The following is a 16,945-nucleotide window of genomic DNA, read 5'->3' as shown; positions in this document are numbered from 1 at the left end:
GGGTAACAAGAAAGATTTTTTAGAAACTATGATAGTTGTGGAGGACTTGGATCTTATAGCCATTACAGAATCTTGGGCAAACGATGGGGATGAATCTTTCTTACACATCTCCGGATACGATAATTTTTTGAGAAATAGATCTGATAGGAAAGGGGGTGGAGTGTTGATATACGTGAAATCATGTTTGAAGGCTAGAGAGTGTAACGTGCAGAGAAGTGATATTGAAACCATATGGGTTGAGGTTGAGAACAAAACACGTCATAAGCTTATTGTTGGGGTTTGTTACAATCCACCGAATAGGGATCAAAACTACATCGCCAAAATGCATGATGAAATTTCCTACATGTGTAAGCGAAAGAGGGTTCTCATACTAGGGGATTTCAATTACCCGGGTATTGATTGGGAGAAACTTTCATCTGGAAATCAGTATGAAAGAGACTTTCTTAAGTTGGTGCTCGAAAATTTTTTGTATCAGCATGTATCAGAAGCCACTAGGGGTACTGCTATTTTGGATTTAGTTCTTACTAGTTCTGAGGATCTAGTTGAACATGTTTCGGTGGGGGAAGAGTTTTCTTCCAGTGATCATCGTATCGTCAGATTTCACTGTAACTTTTCCTCGGGTAAGATTGATAACAAAAGACTGGTTCCTTGTTTTCGGAGAACTAACTTTGAGGTTTTGCGAAGAAGGTTAGCGGAAGTTTTCAAAGACCGGTTGGAATCAGTAGGGGTTGTAAGTCAATGGGAAGAATTTAGTACGAAGCTGTCCTCTGTTTTGCACGACGTCATACCCTTTGTTCGAAAAAAGCGTGTTTGTACATCACACCCTCTATGGTTCACGGATAGCGTGCGGAACCTTTATCTTGAAAAGAAAAGAGCATTCAGGGAGTATAAAAGTGGACGACGTGACCTATCATTGTTTACTGAGAAAAGAAGAGTGTTGAAGAAAGCGATAAGGGATAGTAAAAAGGAAGTTGAATCTAGGTTGGCAGATAACATTGGCTCTGATCCGAAATAATTTTTTCGATACGTCAATAATGGATGTAAGGGGACAGTTGGCCCCCTCTCGATAGGAGGCTCAAAAATAGAGAGCAATGTAGGCATGTGTAGTGCTTTCAATGACTTTTTCGCGTCGGTTTTTAATGGAGATAATGATATTCGATATACGGGTGTTGCATGGGGTGATAAAACGCTCAACGATATTCAAGTTGAAGACGTGGAGGTCCTAAATCTTCTAAGAAATGTATGTGCAAGCAAAGCACCAGGACGAGATGATATCTATCCCAGGGTTCTCAGGGAAGGTGCTAATGAATTGTTGGGGCCAGTCGCACAGATATACAGGAGTAGTGTTGCTGAGGGTATCGTCCCGAGAGATTGGAAACTTGCTAATGTTGTTCCGATATTTAAGAAGGGTAGTAGAAAAGCTTTGTCCAATTACCGTCCAGTCAGTTTCACGAGCTCCCTCTCGAAAATTTTGGAAATTATCATCAAAAGGCAGTTTGTGAAGTGGATAGACGAGAATAATGTATTGTCGGATAATCAGCATGGGTTCAGGAAGGGGAAGTCATGTGTAACTAACCTCCTTTGCTTCTATGATTACGTGACTAAGGCTTTGGGTAAGAGCAAAAATGTCGACGTTGTTTACCTTGATTTCCAGAAGGCATTCGATCGGGTCCAACATGGCAAACTCTTGAAGCGTTTACACGAGATTGGAATAGGGGGCAACTTGCTGAATTGGATAGAATCGTGGTTAAGAGATAGGTCGCAACGAGTTATGGTGAACGGGGAATTCTCTGGTTGGACAGACGTCACAAGTGGAGTTCCTCAGGGAAGTGTCCTTGGCCCCATACTTTTTTCACTTTTTATCGACAAACTCGATCAGGGTATCGATGGAATTACTAGCAAATTCGCAGATGATGTGAAGCTAATGGGGGTAATCGGAAATGAAAGCGATAGGGAGTTGCTCCAGACCAACTTAAACAAGATTGCAGCATGGGCAAATGAATGGAGCATGACGTTTAGCGTAGATAAGTGCATGGTCGCTCATTTTGGTTCGAACAACCCACGGTTCTCTTACGAGTTGAATGGTGTCACTATCCCGGATGCAACTAGAGTCACCGATTTGGGAATTCTCATTGACGAGCGACTTAAGTTTTCTAAACATTGTTCAGCGGTTGTCAAAAAAGCGAATAGAATGCTTGGTCTCATTTTCAAAAAGGTCTCTTCGCGTTCTCCTAAAGTCATTCTTCCGCTTTTTCGAGGCTTAGTTCGTCCTGGACTGGAGTATGCTGTAAGGTTTTGGAGACCATACCTACAGAGGGACATAGACTTGGTTGAAGGGGTGCAGAGAAGAGCTACGCGTGTCCTTATTGGCACACAGGGCTTGAGTTATGAAGAAAGACTTCATTTTTTGAATATGTTTACATTGGATGAACGCAGGTGTCGAGGAGATATGATCAAAGTGTTCAAAATTTTCAATGGGATGGATAGGATGGACCATGAACTTTTAGTACACCGCCAATCGACTGCTTTTACAAGGGGACACCAGTATCGATTGGTGAGGGACAATGCAAGGTTATGGTGTCGCAGGGAATTTTTCTCCAATAGGGTTGTTAATAAATGGAATAGCTTACCCCCGGAGGTAGTAAATTGTAACACAATTGACACGTTTAAAAAGAAATACGATAAACATGTTGGGGTAAATCGAGAAGCTATCCATTCTTAGAATAAGACAACCATAAGTATTCTTTATGGGCATTGTATAATATTTTATCATGTGTATATATTGTTTGTAATTTGTGTTAATTGCATTTTTAATTGGGTTGCTGTATTTTTGAAACATATGACAACCATATTTTTATGGGCATCTTTTTATCAGCCACCTCGTTGGGCATTTTGCCTGTTGTGGCGTTGTATTTGTATTTGTATTTGTATAACACTCAGCAATCTTCATTCACGTATTTCGCTTACAAAATTTGAGTTGTGCGTGTTTAGGATGGCTCATTTTTCTAGTGCTACTGATAATGCTTTGGAAAGGCTAAAAAAAGGGAAAACTTTACAAGAAAAATTGGATATATTGACTATGCTTGGCGAAAGTAAGTCAATTGCTGCTGTGGCTCGCCTACGGAATCAACTAATCTACGGTAAGATGTATCAAAAAAAAGGAATCTGAAATTCGAGCAACCGTGGCTGTAGCTACACCTTTGTCAGCGAAAACATTGCATCGCCTACGGGATCCATGTTTTTCTCGTACAGAAAATTCTGTGGTTTTTTTTGTTTTTTTTTGTGAGTACAAGATTGCTACAAAAAAGGTATTCCAATTGATTGTGATTTTATAACGGAAAAGCCGAAAAAAATGTACTTTTCTATAAAGGAAAGATCGGGTGAAACGTCGATTTCATCAGAATTTTATGCACCTAAAGGGTGGTTTTTCATAGATAGATAGAGCCGCTCGCAACTTCAGATTGATGCAAAGCAACTTAATCCGTTACCTCAAAAGAGGCAGTGTTGTGTCGGTAAAAGTTAGCAAAGATTTGTAACAGTGCCCCCCCCCCAGCCCCGTGCTCGCAAGTATCAAATCACTCGCGTCGTTCTCCCCATGAAGACAGCTATCAACTCGATGTAGCGTACTAGCCATTTGACTAAAATGGATAGCTGAACCCAATGACTAGAAAGAATTGCACGTGCGCCCAGTGGCACATAAGGGCCGGAGACCGCAGTCTGGGATTTCGAAAGAAGTGTGAAAAAGACTTGTGGGACAAGTAAGAAGAAGAAGTCGACATGTTGAAGTGGGAGAGATTTGAGAATGGTCTAAATACTTGATGATATGAAGTAATGGCAAACAGAAATCAAAATGTTCTTTCAGAAAATATAGCCAACAATTGCGACACCCTCTTTTACATTCCCTTCTACCTCTGTGTCACCCTGCTCTTTCTTATGATGTTCAATAAACAAGATATGTAAAAAAACCTATGGTTTCGGTTATTCATGAATTTCCGTATTCGCGGTCACCCCCGGAACGTAACCCCCGCGAATACGGGGGGCCGACTGTAGCTAACGTTTTTAATGATAATTTCATAAATTGTACGAAGGATACTGAAGTAAACAATCAAATAAATGACTTTGTAAATAACGAAAGTTTTCATCTCAATTCCATTGTTCTTCATGAAATTGACTTACCACAAACTGAAGCTTAATTAACTCAATTAATATTAATAAGCCAGCAGGAAGTGATGGTCTGACACCAAGAATGATTAAAATTATCTGTCGTCACCACCCATCACTAATAACCCATCTGATTAATAAATCTCTAGATACTGGAATATTTTATAATGAATTAAAAAAGTTGATTGACGTCTATATACAAGAAAGGTAACAAAGATGACATGAACAATCACAGACCAATTTCGATTAAATACAAATACAAATACAACGCCACAACAGGCAAAATGCCCAACGAGGTGGCTGATAAAAAGATGCCCATAAAAATATGGATGTCATATATTTAAAAAATACAGCAATCCAATTAAAAATGCAATTAACACAAATTATAAACCTATTTTACCTATTATGTCGAAAATATTAGAGAAAATGGGTAAAACAACAACTTAATAGTTATTTACACGCTATTGCCTACTAGTCACATCATCAATTTGGTTTCAGGGAAAAAGGAATACTGAAATGGCTATGAGATTCAATTAATGGACTATATACAAAATAAAAACAAAAAAGTAGCAGCTGTATTTATAGATATCAGTAAAGCGTTTGATACGTAAACTGGGATATCTTATTGGGAAAACTAAAAATATTGGAGTAAGAGGGCTCCCGGTCGATTGGTCCAGATCTTTTATAACAAATAGGAGACAGACTGTTAAGTAGGCAATGTGATAAGTCGGGTAAAGGCAACAGATACAGGCGTACCTGAGGGATCGGTCCTGGGGCCCAATACTTTTTCTATTTACATTAATGAAATTCATAATATCAATATTTCCGGTCAACTTGTTTCATTCGCAGATGATACAGTTCTGGTTTCCTCCGCTGAAACAACTGAGGAACTGGTAAAAAATTTGGAAAAAGACATCTATACAATAAATAAAAAGCACACAGACAGATTTAATGAAATTTCGTGAATGTAACGACTTTCCTTTAAATACTGTATGCAACTGTTCATACATTGAAAGAGTACAGCATTATAAATATCTTGGAATTATTATTTCGGCTAAAATGTCAATAAATTACGTGCAATTACAGCAATGACGTATAAATTGAAGGCTATCATCTCACACCAAAGTTTGAGAGAAGTGTTTTTTGCATGGGTGTTCCCACATATTTTATATGGACTACAAGTTTGGGGGGGGAGGGGAACATATAAAAATTCAATCTATACTATAGATAATCTTTATGACTGTTTTCGACGTGACATTCGGCAAACCAACAGTTCTTCACACAATAGAGTATCATTAATCCAATTTAATATACGTCAACTTTATCTGTATAAAGTTTTACTATTCATGCATAAGAACCCCGATTGGTATTCCAGAGTGAATATGCAAAGAAGCACTATGAGATCACAATATCTATATCATATACCGTTACCTAAAAAAACAATTTTCAAAAAATCAATATGTTTAAAACATATTGATTTTTTGAAAATTGTTCAAGAAAACAGTTTTCTTGCTCCAAGAATATGTAGAGAATTTGATGATATTATTAGACAGCAGCAATCATTTTATATCTTAAAAAAGGCTATAAAAGATCGTATACTGGAAATTTTTGGATCGTACTGGAAAAATCGTTTCATTCGATAGTTAATGAAATTGTAAATTTTAAGGAGTGAAGTTTGTTTATATGTTTGTTGTAGGAAAATATATCTGTAATGTAACACATCAGACAATAGTATAACATCTGAAAGCAATATATTTGGTGTGACTTGCCTGCAGCAATTGTAGTAAAATATACCTTTGTATGTTGCCCAGAAATGTTCTATGCAGGGTTGGGGTTTTGGACGTCCGAAACTGGTTTTGGACAGGACACGCGGGATAAACTGTCCAAAACTGTCTAAAACTGTCCAAAAGTGTCTGAAACTGTCTAAAACCTCCAAGTTTCAAAATGTTATGTGGAAACCTTTTGGATTTTTTGTTTTTTTTCATGATACTAACATATTACAAAAAATACTAGCAGAAAATAAAACTAAATCAAAAATATTTCAAAAAGGTGTCATTTGTTTTTTTTTCCTAAGTAAACTCTCACCAAATTGATGGTTTTAAGTTGGAAATCTGATAGTAAATTAATATCACGTATATAACTGTTTAAATATAAACACTGTTTTCAGTTTTTTAGTTTGTCATAAATGTTATTTCTACTTCACATCTTATTTTTCATGTATGATTATGAAGCAGGTACTGTATTTAGTACAGTGATTGTCCAAAACCCTGCCGAATCTCTCCAAACACTTTCCTTTAAAAAATATATTATATTGAAGGTACCAAATATGCATAGCCACAGTTATAATCATTGCATTATTGTGAAACTCAAAATAAATATTATTTTTTATTAGATAGCAATATAATGATGTGAATATATATCAATGGTGTAGTGTTTATTTGATGCAAATTGTTCTGTTTTGACTTTTCAAACTTTTTTTTCAATTTTAAATTGATCTTTCTATTTTACATTCTCAATTTTTAAAAACTAATTATAAATAAAAGAAAATATATCTGAAGAAAATGAGGCCACTATGTAGCACCTACTCATGACTATACAATTTCACAAACACTGATTACGCCTATATGATGATAAAAGACTTCAAGACCCAAAGTTTTTGTTAAATTTAAATTGCTGCGGTTATGAGGCTAGAAGTTAATATTTTACCGAATAAATTCAAGCTATATTTACAGTTCTATCATATGGGGGACAGCAATACGAAGAACACTGGAAGAAGGCTTATCAAAAGACTGTCTTTAACACATCGTTTTTTTATTTTCATGTCGCCCAACTTATGCATCAATTGAAAGAATATTTTCAAATTTTGTTATCTTAGAAATCATTTTGGAACAGATAGGGCAGCTAAATTATTTATGTGTTATATCGAATGTTAAAAGGTGCAGCTGCGCTTGATTATTAGTGCTCGATTATTACGTAAGTTTAATTTCCTTCTGTAGTCATATTTATTGTTTTTTCTGATTTCCATGCAACAACTTTTTATCCCATTCTTGTATCTTTCATGTTTTCATAAATCTAATATCTAACCTCAAGACAGTTCAGTTTCAATCGTTTGATAACCTGATATCAGTCATATAACCCTTTGCACATACTGTTTTGAATTTCAAAATTTTATATTTTATGTAATTTTAATATTATAATATAATTTATATAAAATAAAGTTTATTATTTGATTACAGGAAGTTACCTCTTCATCAAATTGCAAAGTTTTTCACTTAGTTATAAATATGAGGTTTTGGACAGTTTTGGACAGGAGGGTTTTGGACAGTACTGTCCAAAACCTTGCCAACCCTGGTTCTATGTAATTTATTAATACGACCAAAATTATATATGGAAGGTTTTTATATCCCTTTGGGTCGAAAAGTGTTCGTTTATAATTTTTTTTTTCCTGTTTTGTCCATTGTGATGTTTGTTCAATAAAAAAAAATAATAAGAGGATTTTCTGCGCTCTCAGTCAGATATGCTATTCCATTATACGCTTCTCTCACTTATGCGACTTTTTTTCTTGTTCTCTTGCGCCGACGCTTAAGTGAGAGATCAGATCACTGCACATTTTATATTTCAAAATTAAAAAAACAAAACATTTTATTGACTTAGTTTTGAAACAGAGATTTGCTGTTGCAAAAAAAAAGGTTTCACGTCCTGAACTTACGGTGGCCCACTAGTTAATGAATGAATTCAAATGAATGAAAAATAAAGACCTAATTCAAGTTATTTATTTTATTCCAGATTCTTACTGCCCATCGAATTAATAGAAATTTTTTCAACATTTCAAAATGTCTGGGCTTGTCAATGCTAAAATAAGGGAAAAGAGAGAGATTCACTAAACATCTCGTCAATGCCGCAAAAAAGGTTAAATACACTGTGCGCCGGTATGCAAAAGGGCCTGGGTTTGAGTCCCGGTGGAGACAAGATGACATTTCTTTTCGAGTTCACCTCAGCATAATATCCAGAAAATATGTTTCCTTGATATCTTGGGCTGAAAAAAGCTGTCTATCTTTTTCTACCGTCCCACCTGAGGGAGGAGGGGCATTTCCTGAAGTTAAGAGAGGCTGCTAATGCTTCTACTTCAGCACCTTACGCCACAGTGCGCACAGTGCGTGAAATAAGGAAGGCGGGTCGTGTCTCCAGCGGTGTCGATGGTAGCATACTTTACTGGTATGCAAGAGGGCCTGGGTTCGAGAGTCCCGGCGGAGACAAGATGACTTTTCTTTACGAGTTCATCCCATCATAATATCCAGAAAATATTTCCTTGACATTGTGTGCAATTTAATAATTTATCTAATAAGATCTATTTTATATGACATGATATCGCTCTTCACTTGTTAATGCAAGATTTACAAGATTCACAACATTCAGTTTTCTGTAAATCTTGCACAATAAATTTTATTCAAAATTTAATGATTGCAGCTTCTAAAATGCAAGCTTCTGGTGATAAAAATTGTGTAGGTACGCCTAGTTCAGTTGTTGTGTATAGAAATATGTAATCTAGTTCAACCGTATAGGGATTCAGGGATTCAACCGTATTCAGGGATTCAGGGATTCAACCGTATTCAGGGATTCGAAAAATGAGTTCAGATTCCCGGGAGTTTTCCGGTTGCATTTTATTAATAACGGGAGAGAAACCCTCTAACACATGCATGAAACTGTAGAGTCTCTACATAACGAACCACTTTGAACCGTCTTTTACACAAAACAAAATTTCTATCCAAACTTTCAATTTTCTTTTGATTTAGGAAAAAAATCAAAGTTTATTCCTCTTATACGTGAATTTTCTATACAATGCTTTTTTGGATAAAACAAAGCGATTCCGTTATGCCAGGCGATTCGCTATAAGCGTCCAGAAAAAAAAATGAATTTATTGAATTAAAGAGTAAATGGCGGGGCCGTAAATAGGCTGGGGCAACCGGGGCACTGCTCCTTGATCCCGAGCCGAATGGGGCCGCCACAAATATTTACATTTGTTTAGCATAATAATAAGTTATGTTCACTCTACCTATTCAGCTAAGCACTAGCTTTTTGACAATTCTGTTAATTTGTAGATATGGCCTATTGTAAATAAACGTTTTATACTTTATGAAACACACAGGACCGCAACTAGATGCTTGGTCAGCGGGGACAAGAACGCATGTTGGTGCTCCCTTAAAACGTTGAAGGAGAGATTAAAGTGTCAAATTTGCGCCTCCACCAAGGGCACCAGATCCCAACTGCTCATATCCCCCCCCCCTCAGTTGTGGCTCTGGAAACACACTTCAACTTTCCAGCCGTAGATTTATCACAGTTAATACAAATACAACGCCACAACAGGCAAAATGCCCAATGAGGTGGCTAAGAAAAAGATGCCCATAAAAATATGGATGTCATAATGTATATTTCAAGAAAACAGCAACCCAATTAAAAGTGCAATTAATAAAAATTATAAACAATATATACGCGTGATAAAATATTATACAATGCCCACTAAGAATACTTATGGTTGTCTTATTCTAGAGCTTCTCGATTTACCCCAACATGTTTATCGTATTTCTTTTTAAACGTGTCAATAGCGTTACAATTTACTACCTCCGGGGGTAAGCTATTCCAATCATTAACAACCCTATTAGAGAAAAATTCCCTGCGACACCATAACCTTGCGTTGTCCCTCACCAATCGATACTGGTGTCCCCTTGTAAAAGCAATCGATTGGCGGTATAAAAAGTTCATGGTCCATCCTATCCATCCCATTGAAAATTTTGAACACTTCGATCATATCTCCTCGACACCTGCGTTCATCCAATGTAAACATATTCAAAAAATGAAGTCTCTTTTCATAACTCAAGCCCCTTGTGCCAATAAGGATACGCGTAGCTCTTCTCTGCATCCCTTCAACCAAGTCTATGCCCTTCTGTAGGTATGGTCTCCAAAACCTTATAGCATACTCCAGTCCATTGCGAACTAACCCTCGAAAAAACGGAAGAATGACTTTAGGAGCATTCTATTCGCTTTTTTTTTTACCACCGCTGAACAATGTTCAGAAAACCTAAGCCGCTCGTCAATGAGAATTCCCAAATCGGTGACCCTAGTTGCATCCGGGATAGTGACACCATTCAACTCGTAAGAGAACCGTGGGTTGTTCGAACCAACATGAGCGACCATGCACTTATCAACACTAAACGTCATGCTCCATTCATTTGCCCATGCTGCAATCCTGTTTAAGTTGGTCTGGAGCAACTCCCTATCGCTTTGATTCCTGATTACCCCCATTAGCTTCACATCATCTGCGAATTTGCTAGTAATCCTATCGATACCCTGATCGAAATTATCGATAAAAAGTGCAAAAAGAATGGGGCCAAGGACACTTCCTTGAGGAACTCCACTTGTGACGCCTGTCCAACCAGAGAATTCCACGTTCACCATAACTCGTTGTGACCTATCTCTTAACCACGATTCTATCCAATTCATCAAGTTGCCCCCAATTCCAATCTCGTGTAAACGCTTCAAGAGTTTACCATGTTGGACCCGATCGAATGCCTTCTGGAAATCAAGGTAAACAACATCTGCATTTTTGCTCTTACCCAAAGCCTTAGTCCCGTGATCATAGAAGCAAAGGAGGTTAGTTACACATGACTTCCCCTTCCTGAACCCATGCTGATTATCTGACAATACAATATTCTCGTCTATCCACTTCACAAACTGCCTTTTGATGATAATTTCCAAAATTTTCGAGAGGGAGCTCGTCAAACTCACTGGACGATAATTTGACACCGCTTCTCTACTACCCTTCTTAAATATCTGAACAACGTTAGCAAGTTTCCAATCTCTTGGGACGATACCCTCAGCAACAATACTCCTGTATATCTGTGCGACTGGCCCGAACAATTCATTAGCACATTCCCTGAGGACCCTGGGATAGATATCATCTGGTCCTGGTGCTTTGCTTGCACATACATTTCTTAGAAGATTTAGGACCTCCACATCTTCCACTTGAATATCGTTGAGGATTTTATTTCCCCATGCAACACCCGCATATTGAATATCATTATCTCTGTTAAAAACCGACGAGAAAAAATCATTGAAAGCACTACACATGTCAACATTGCTCTCTAACCTAAACCCTCCTATCGAGAGGGGGCCAACTGTCCCCTTACATCCATTATTGACGTATCGAAAAAATTATTTCGGATCAGAGCCAATGTTATCTGCCAACCTAGATTCAACTTCCTTTTTACTATCCCTTATCGCTTTCTTCAACACTCTTCTTTTCTCAGTAAACAATGATAGGTCACGTCGTCCACTTTTATACTCCCTGAATGCTCTTTTCTTTTCAAGATAGAGGTTACGCACGCTGTCCGTGAACCATAGAGGTAGCGATGTACAAACACGCCTTTTTCGAACAAAGGGTATGACGTCGTGCCAAACAGAGGACAGTTTTGTACTAAATTCCTCCCATTGACTTACCACCCCTACTGATTCCAACCGGTGTTTGAAAACTTCCGCTAACCTTCTTCTCAGAACATCAAAGTTAGTTCTCCGAAAACAACGAACCAGTCTTTTGTTATCAACCTTACCCGAGGAAAAGTTACAGTGAAATCTGACGATACGATGATCACTGGAAGAAAACTCATCCTCTACCGAAACATGTTCAACAAGATTCTCAGAACTAGTGAGAACTAAATCCAAAACAGCAGTACCCCTAGTGGCTTCTGATAAATGCTAATACAAAACTATTTTCGAGCACCAACTTAAGAAACTCTCTTTCATACTGATCTCTAGATGAAAGACCCAACAATTCATTAGCGCATTCCCTGAGGACCCTGGGATAGATATCATCTGGTCCTGGTGCTTTGCTTGCACATACATTTCTTAGAAGATTTAGGACCTCCACGTCTTCTATTTGAATATCGTTGAGGGTTTTATTACCCCATGCAACACCCGTATATCGAATATCATTATCTCCATTAAAAACCGACGCGAAAAAGTCATTGAAAGCACTACACATGCCTACATTGCTCTCTAACCTAAACCCTCCTATCGAGAGGGGGCCAACTGTCCCCTTACATCCATTATTGACGTATCGAAAAAATTATTTCGGATCAGAGCCAATGTTATCTGCCAACCTAGATTCAACTTCCTTTTTACTATCCCTTATCGCTTTCTTCAACACTCTTCTTTTCTCAGTAAACAATGATAGGTCACGTCGTCCACTTTTATACTCCCTGAATGCTCTTTTCTTTTCAAGATAGAGGTTACGCACGCTGTCCGTGAACCATAGAGGTAGCGATGTACAAACACGCCTTTTTCGAACAAAGGGTATGACGTCGTGCCAAACAGAGGACAGTTTTGTACTAAATTCCTCCCATTGACTTACCACCCCTACTGATTCCAACCGGTGTTTGAAAACTTCCGCTAACCTTCTTCTCAGAACATCAAAGTTAGTTCTCCGAAAACAACGAACCAGTCTTTTGTTATCAACCTTACCCGAGGAAAAGTTACAGTGAAATCTGACGATACGATGATCACTGGAAGAAAACTCATCCTCTACCGAAACATGTTCAACAAGATTCTCAGAACTAGTGAGAACTAAATCCAAAACAGCAGTACCCCTAGTGGCTTCTGATAAATGCTAATACAAAACTATTTTCGAGCACCAACTTAAGAAACTCTCTTTCATACTGATCTCTAGATGAAAGACCCAACAATTCATTAGCGCATTCCCTGAGGACCCTGGGATAGATATCATCTGGTCCTGGTGCTTTGCTTGCACATACATTTCTTAGAAGATTTAGGACCTCCACGTCTTCTATTTGAATATCGTTGAGGGTTTTATTACCCCATGCAACACCCGTATATCGAATATCATTATCTCCATTAAAAACCGACGCGAAAAAGTCATTGAAAGCACTACACATGCCTACATTGCTCTCTAACCTAGAGCCTCCTATCGAGAGGGGGGCCAACTGTTCCCTTACATCCATTATTGACGTATCGAAAAAATTATTTGGGTCAGAGCCAATGTTATCTGCCAACCTAGATTCAACTTCCTTTTTACTATCCCTTATCGCTTTCTTCAACACTCTTCTTTTATCAGTAAACAATGATAGGTCACCTCCCCCCCCCCTTTTATACTCTCTGAATGCTCTTTTCTTTTCAAGATAAAGGTTACGCACGCTATCCGTGAACCATAGAGGGTACGATGTACAAACACGCTTTTTTCGAACAAAGGGTATGGCGTCGTGCAAAACAGAGGACACCTTCGTACTAAATTCTTCCCATTGACTTACCACCCCTACTGATTCCAACCGGTCTTTGAAAACTTCCGCTAACCTTCCTCTCAAAACATCAAAGTTAGTTCTTCGAAAACAAGGAACCAGTCTTTTGTTGTCACTAGAGATTAACTAGAGATGCTCAAAATAAAATTTATCAAAAATGTATATTTTCAGTGTTGCTTACCGTTCCTTTGGGTTAGAAGAAACCATGTTGAAAATTCATTAACGTGGAAAAAAATTAATTCTTATGTACGCACTCCACGTACAACTAACTTACTAAAATATTTCAAACAATCCAATGTCAGATATGAACGATAAATATTTTTCGGTTCAACCCAGAAGTTTTGCGGGGAGATACGTTCTCAAAATAGTACAGTGCCTTAAAAAAGACCGATGCGGAATGTAACATTTTTTCAGAAACAAGGAAAAGAAACCCCTTGCTTTTTTCGGACTGGGGGAGGGAGGGTGTTGTTATACAAAAGCTTGCAGTAAAGCTGTCGCTTTATCATGGTACGACTATGAGAGTGGGATTGATTGATTTTCCATACTATGTATTCACTTTAGAGGGAGGCCCTATTCTAGGATTGGGGGGGGGGAGTGTCATGTGCTTTATCGGCATCAACAGGCATTTAACTGTGGACATCTGTGTTCATGGAAATTTTCATTTCATTATGGCCTTCTATTCTACGCATTGAAACAGCAGGGGTCACATTATAGCCCTGAGGTCACACACCCCCCCGATGCTGGTGTAGGGAAAATACTGCGGTTATCAGTAGCCTTCGTTGAACGATATAATCACAGAATAGCTTTTCTTCCTTCCTCGGAGAAGAACTCCGAGAGAGCGGTGCCGTGTAAATTGTTCTTTTCTTCAGTTACGTATACATGTTAAAAAAATTGCAATAAAAAGAATAGAAATAGAAATACTTAGTTAAAGATATCCGCTGATACGCATGCAAATTGATACGACTGATGTTAAAATGTCCTCTGTTTTCTCCTATGGGACATATCTGAAAGGAAAAAAAAAAAGGTCATCCCATGGGCCCCCTTGACTCCCGGGCTGGAGCCCTGTCAGCAACCCCCCCCCCCCATGTGGGGGCCATGAAGTGAAGTGAGCGGCACTGGGTGGAGCCAGCATGAAACTATGATCCAACATGCCACATTGAAATCGTACAAACTCATCGTGATTCGATGATGGCATGATGCAGAGGCATGGGCTTAACCCGGGAAGAAATTTTTCGCGCCCTGGTCGGATAAATGCAGTTTAGTTCAAAAACCGAAAATTCTCCGATGTTTGCTTCAATAGATTTTATCATACCGTATTAAAAATAACGTTTGTTTTCGTTGGTGCAAAAAAGGAGATAAGTTTTAACCTGGTGTAAAGGTAAATTTTTAAAATGCTTGTGGGAAAATGATTTATTAACTTTCTGATCTCTTCGCGGAGCACCAAGATATCTTTGGCGCAGAACAGGTTGGGAACCCCAGAGTTATTCATACACCGTTAATCAACTGCTTCGACAAGGGGATACCAGTTTCTTTTAGTAAGAGACAACTCCATGTTGTGGTGCGTGTGTGTCGCAGAGAATTTTTTTCTAATAAGGTTTTGAATAAATGGAATAGCTTACCTCCAGAGGTCGTAAATTCTGACACAATTGGCACGTTTAAAAAGAAATAAGATGCTTATAATACGGGGAATCCAGAGCTATCCATACTTAGATAAGGCAACCATAATCTTTTTTATGGACAGTGTATTATACATTTATATTATTAATTATTAGTTTTTTCTGATATATGCTCTTATACTGAGTTGCTGTATTTTAGTTATATTTGACATCCATATTCTTTTGAACATCTTTTTTCAGCCACCTCGATGGACAATTTGCCTGTTGTAGCCTTTGCATTTGTATTATGTGCACGATTTCTTTTTAATCTCGCATCACTTCAAAGTTTCAAAAATTATTATTTGCTAGCACGCGGATAAACAATTTTTATTGAATACAGAAACTTCCAAATAAAATTTTGTGCCTTAATTTTCAACTTCTCACAATATTTCGCAACACAAACTTTTAGGTTATGTTACGAAATTATTTTATCCTAATACAAAAATTTTCCATAATAAATACAAACTACTGAATTTATTTTTTCAATAAAAGTAACGGATAATTATCGTCGGCAAAAGAGTTATTTTCATTCTCGAAAGTGAGGTTACTACACATTGGTGATAAGAATCGAAAAAGCTTTGTTGTTGATGCATAAGAACATTCCTTTTGCAAAAATTTGCATTACGACAGTGAAAATTGAAAGAATTTTTGTGCATCTTGAAATGTTAAACGTGTGTTGGAATATGTTTCACTGTGAAGCTAGGAAATGTAAATCCTAATTTATGCAGTTAAACTATTTTTTTCCCAAGGAATATGTTTCACTAATGTCACTGAATGACAAAAAAAATGTTTATGATCTGTTGGTTATGTAAATATAAATGTTGAGACGATTCTCGGTTGACGATACACCACTCAATAAAAACAGCGCGAGATTCATTCAGGTAAGCTCTGAACGAATCTCACTCAATAGTTGACCCGCGAGCCTGAACGCGATTGCGCCACCAAAAATCGGAGACGTATACGAGAATTACTCTACCTACGCACGTTGTATAATTAAAATAAATTTAAAAAAGATGAACGGTGTAAGAAGAAACGATTGTGCTATTAAACTTACCTGAAGAATTACCTTTCAGCGGTAGATTATGACAATGACATTAATCCAATGTGATGTCTCTTTGTCAACGGTGGGATCTTTGGACGAGGCCCCCTGCGTGACACACACAGGGGGTCATATCACTTCCCTCGAACAAGGCCAGGACGACCTGGAGCGTCATGGCGGTTTGTAGCCGCATCTGGCGACCGCCCGCCCGCCCGCCCGCCCGCGTTGCCATGGATGCGAAGAACTTGCCCGCGCCACCACGACTAAATCTTCCTTATTCAGCTTTAAAATTAGGCTCACTTGCTCTCTGTGTATTATATATCACCTCTTCATACTTATCTCGCTGTCTTTATGATGAGACAAAAATAAAAGTAAATTTCCTCAAGTGATTTGATTTGAAAAAACAAACAAATTTATTAGAAGTTAATCGTTCTAATCGATCGGTTAATTTTGCATGCGAAAATTGATCTACAAATTTCTGAATCCCGGATTTTCATTCTTTAATTTTTTGTCGATAACACACTTCACATTATTTAAACATGAGCACTGTCAGCTAAGAAACAATCCTACGTATACGATTCTTTCACGTTTTTTTTATATTTTATTTGTTTCCAAAGTTAAATAATACATGAAACAGTCAAATCACAATGTTTGTCGTCTAGAGCAGCGTTTCTTAACCTTTTTTTGCCCGTGGCCCCCCTGTCTTACCCAGAGTGTTCGACCCTCATCTACAAACAAGATCCTTCATATATATTTGATTTTTCCAGTGAATTTATACTGAATGA

The 16,945-nt window shown here is 37.8% G+C and overlaps 1 protein-coding gene across 3 annotated transcripts in view; it reads right to left on the bottom strand.

Moving 5' to 3' along the window:
- LOC149084775 (uncharacterized) overlaps positions 1-16,296 on the bottom strand; it is a 188,848-nt gene extending 172,552 nt beyond the window's left edge. For all 3 annotated transcript variants that reach the window (XM_089232523.1, XM_089232522.1, XM_089232521.1), the window contains exon 1: positions 16,176-16,296. The gene's annotated coding sequence lies outside the window, so the exon portion shown is untranslated. The remainder of the gene's footprint in view (positions 1-16,175) is intronic.
- Positions 16,297-16,945: the final 649 nt, after the last annotated feature.

Source organism: Pholcus phalangioides, unplaced genomic scaffold (assembly GCF_987345545.1).
Source record: "Pholcus phalangioides strain wild (caught in Gottingen) unplaced genomic scaffold, Ppha-v1.0 ptg000007l_1, whole genome shotgun sequence".
Lineage (NCBI taxonomy): Eukaryota > Metazoa > Arthropoda > Arachnida > Araneae > Pholcidae > Pholcus > Pholcus phalangioides.
This window is presented reverse-complemented; position numbering and strand designations above follow the sequence as displayed.